This window comes from Lupinus angustifolius, chromosome LG10 (genome assembly GCF_001865875.1).
Source record: "Lupinus angustifolius cultivar Tanjil chromosome LG10, LupAngTanjil_v1.0, whole genome shotgun sequence".
NCBI lineage: Eukaryota > Viridiplantae > Streptophyta > Magnoliopsida > Fabales > Fabaceae > Lupinus > Lupinus angustifolius.
Genome location: NC_032018.1, coordinates 11,202,731 through 11,207,586, shown reverse-complemented (window position 1 = coordinate 11,207,586; position 4,856 = coordinate 11,202,731). Strand labels below are relative to the sequence as shown.

General features: G+C 29.5%; 1 long non-coding RNA gene across 1 annotated transcript; it reads right to left on the bottom strand.

Annotated features, from left to right (window-relative positions):
- On the bottom strand, positions 500-2,314 carry LOC109357959. The gene is made up of 3 exons (XR_002108900.1): positions 2,266-2,314; positions 1,062-1,161; positions 500-660 (listed from the first exon to the last, which is right to left on the bottom strand). It is a non-coding gene; the product is annotated as an uncharacterized LOC109357959 (long non-coding RNA).

Here is a 4,856-nt window from a genome sequence, read left to right as displayed (position 1 = left end):
TCTTATTAATGAAAATCAACATAAACATATTTAAAGGATATATAACTCGAAATAGAATCATGCCCTTGTTCAACATCCATAATATGTATAAAGCCATTGCTAAAAGATATATATCACCATCCATAAAAGTATAAATCCATTGTTAAAGGATATACATCCACATCCATAAAAGTATAAAGCTCAAAAAGCTTATATAAAAACATGTCTGACAAACACCATAGATAAGATGTCCATTCCTCATAATTATCACTCACAAAATCAGGTCCTAATTTGTCTGCCACATCACAATTCTTACTTCTTACAACAAACCCTTATTCTTCTGCATATTAGGAACTGCAATAAATTGCAAAGTTCAGAAAACAAGTTAATTTGTTATAAATAAAAAGGATAGAAAAGTGACAAAATAACTTAAAAGTACTTGTATAATGTGTATGAACAAAATATACCTTCTTCATGAGTCAAATTTTCATCAGGAAACTAGAGTGTCATATCTTTTTATGTAACCTATCCACGCTAGGGAACACCAACAGTTTCATGTTCTTTATCTGTATCTGAGTTGCAGATGTAATTGGCTCAAACCCAAAAGAAGAAATCCAAGTTATTTTTAACTTTTGAGATAGTTGGTATGACCAATAACTCAACATCTAAATATTTGAGGGCCTAGGAAATGATAACAATAGAAGAACAAAAGGTTTGAAGTAAAAAAAAAAAAACAAATTGAAGAGACAAAATAGAGCATCCTAGAAGTTGACAACTTATATAGCAACTTTGTTTTGTTAGAAGAGCCAACATTGCATCAAACTCCCACTTAGTATGATGTAAATATACGCAGCCTTACCCGATGAACATAAAAGTTGTGTATGGGATTTGAACTCATAAATTCACGATCATTAAACAACAATCTTGGTATTGCATTAAACTTATCCATTAAACTTTTAGCAACTTTGTTCGTGTAGCACAAAATATAAATAGGGTTATAAAACTGAAAGTTATCTAAGGTTATTGAGTACAAGAATGATGACATATTTTTAGACAAAACATAACCTTAATTATGAACTTACCGATTCAATGGCATTCATTAGTCGGCGACACATTCCTTGTCGCCTATACAAAAAGCTAGTAGCAATGTATGGCATCTCTGATATTTGGTTCCCATGGATCCTATTTCACATTTTAATGAAGTACTTAATCACCACCATTTTCATTTCACTTTCTTCCGTAATAAAAATAATATTCATAAAGTATGATAGTTTGCACACTTGTTACCATGAACACCCAGAAGCATACACAAAATTCAGTATAGAAATATAAGAGAACTTTATTCTTAGGTAAATATGTAACAGTAAAAAAAGAAACTTATTTATTATGATATCCAATCCTAGGTGATTAACATTATTTTAAATTTCATCACATAACTGCAATTAATACTATATATGGTTTTGAAAATCATTACAAGCTATTGCAATTGCAGTCAATCAGCCACATTTTCCCTCACAAAATTACTAAAATTATATTGCAACTCTATGTAGCATCCTAGCTATACTCAAAATAATAATGCTCAAATATACAACTTACATCTACTATGAACCTGCTCATCAATTTTCAAAGTGGTCTAACATCTCAACATGGAATATTAATATTTTCATCATATATTCATATTTTTAGAGTATTTGCTTTAGATTACAAACACATGATACATTAATACTATTCACATTCACACATAATTCCACATATCACATTAATACTGCAAAAACATTCCTATATTCAACAAAAAAAATTGTTATTCACATTCACACCTAATTCCACATATCACATTAATACTGAAGAAAAATTCCCACATTTTTCAACAAAAATATTGTTAATTAAAAGGACACCAAAGACAATATAAGTGTTACAAAAAGAAGATTATATGATAGTTAATTAGTTGATATTTATATAGTCATATAACAAACCAAGGATTTTAACTACATAAAGTAATGACAATGAATAAAAAAAAATCCAATCTTGACAACCCAACAATTTAACCTCTATCTATCTAAATATATCTTTTTTTTACACATTGATTAAAATTCAAACAAGTATCCAAAAAATATTCAATCAAACAATTTATAAAATCAATCATCAGAGAATAAACTAATCAATGTTTGACTGCAAAAAAATATATTATTTTTATATCAAATATTCTATTTATACACATATAGCATTATTCTCTTATATGCTACACAGAAGCTTTTATGAGCAAATTCAAAATTAAATAGACATTACCTGATAGATGCAGTGCATATGATCTTGTCATCTTTCTCTACAATTGCAGTTACAAATTTTTCAAAGCTCAGACGATTGAAGTTTGACCTGAAAGATAATAAAAATATAACCATCACATATGTGGTAAGAAAATTTATACCTATTAATTCTAACATGGTATTAGGGTTTTAGTTGAGGAGACTAGATACATAATTTACTTTCTTAAAAGTGAATTTAGAACTAATATTTTATGCTCATTTTAATACCATACAACAATTAGGATTCTCTCTTCTTCCCACAAAGAGGTTTTGTTGGTAGGGTTGTTTTAATGATGATATTTGCGTCTTAAATTTGTTACTTTATTGGTGTTTCTCACAATGACATATTGTGAGAAAAACACAATAATATAGTAAGACTTGTTATCATTTTTATACAGTTATTAATTTTGAGTTTTTTTATTTTATTTTTTTATTATGTTTGTGTCTATTCTTAATACATCTCCCCCTATTATTTTTATCAACAATTTTTATTATTATTTAGAGGGTACCAAAGGTGCAAAATTACAAGAAAATAGAAAACAGAAGACTAAAATTCACAATAAAGTAATATGTCTTAGAAAACTAAGTGGAAACATACAACTTTATCTTGGGAAGAGTTAAACGAGAAGGTATCAGATGAAGCAATGTACCACATTATGAATTTAATGTCACCAAAAGAGATAGAGAGACATTAAAGTAGCAGTTAATATCTCTAACAAACAAGTATTTGAACCAAAGATTTTATGACCTGAAGATACAGGAGCGTACTGTGTAACATACCCAACCTTGACATGTGATCTATCGGGCCCATGAATTTGCTAAGTGCGTCACCTATTAAACTTAAATTTCCCCTGAAGTGTTTTATTCCCCAAGAAGGAGCCTCCACGACTCGAACCCATGACCTTAGGGACTTATAGACATTGATTCCATTGGACTTCAGTTGATGAAAGAGGTTGGGGTAGATGACTATATATTTATGTGTTATGTAAACCTATTATAGAAGAGCACGAATCCTTATTCTCTAATATATTGTGGTAGTTTCTCGATGCTCTTGTGGATGTAGGCATAAATTGGATGGACCTTGTTACCAAATTCCTTGTTCGCAACATTATCATTGTTAGTATATTTTTCTTCCTCTAAGGATCTGTCTCTGTGTTGAGTTTTGGAGGAAAATAAAGGGAAATGAAAGGCTTCAAAGTCATCTTAGAGGGTATTTTATGACTCTCAAGGCTTTCATTTCTGTTTTAATTCCTCCAAAACTAAACTCGAAAACATGCCCTAAAAGAGAAAGAAGGATAATTCAAACACTTTTACTAACCATAATATTTAGAAACATTTTGAGGATCTTCTCAAAGGACTTATACATTCAAATGTCTATTAAAAAACATGAAAACGTTATTTGTGCTACTCAAATCTCAACCATTTGGCTAAAGAGAAAGTGGTAAAAGCACATAGAAGATAGAGTTTAAGTAACCTTACCAACAATTATATAGAACGTTGTTTAACACATTGATGTTGGTTCTGCCATCAATACAAGGTTGATAGCAATCGTTCATGAGAGATAATGCAAGAGAAAGCTTGGAATTCCATTCGACCATATGAGATTTCATATCCAAGTCATCAAAGTCAACATTTGATCGGCGTATTAAAGTCCAAGAAAATCCTTCTTCAGTATCATGTTTAACCCCAATGAGTCTTTCAAGTTTCTCAAAATGAACAATGCAACCAAATGAGTATATTATTAACTTTAGTAAAATTAAAAGCCTTCATTAGTCAAAGGTGCCTCATTAGAGTTATATTACTTAAATTCCATCATCCATTTGAAAATCATTATTACTCACTCGAATTAATGGATAATCTAACCCTTAGATCTTATCTTTTTTTGGGTACAATTAGATCTTATCTACCACTACATTAGCTTCACATTTTAAGAAGAAAAAAAACAAGTGAAGTAACTAACATATTGAATTCAACTTACAAATAGAGTAATAGACTACATAATCATATCGCATTAGAAGATGCATTACTTAAAATTAAAAAAAAAATAGAATTGTAGTCAGCATTGTAAATCAATAGTGTCACCTTAACAAATATTCTGGTAGAAATCAGATTTAAGAACATGAAAAAATAAAGACTATACCTCATGACATTTGTTTCCACAAAAGAAGGCATCACCAGATTGAAAAATCATGGCACCATCAGCCTCAAGACAAGAGTCATGATCTACAATTTTTTTTAAAGTTTTATATATGTATTTATATGTGTATATATATATATATATGAACAAAATGGATACACTTACTCCAAGAATAAGATAAAATAACTTATTCTACATCTTAGTCATTTATTCTAGGGAAATCCAATGGTTTGAATTAGTGAATAGATTTAAATCATTAAATTTCCCTAAAATGAATGGTTAAAATGTGAAATAAATTTTTTAAACTTACTCTTTCTAGGAGTAAGTGGATCCTCTCCCATATATGAAATAAGAGGAAGTACATTTTAGCTCGCATAAACTGCATGTGGCTAATTGAGACTTAACCAACCCACAAATTTTGCAACAGTAAAAGGAAC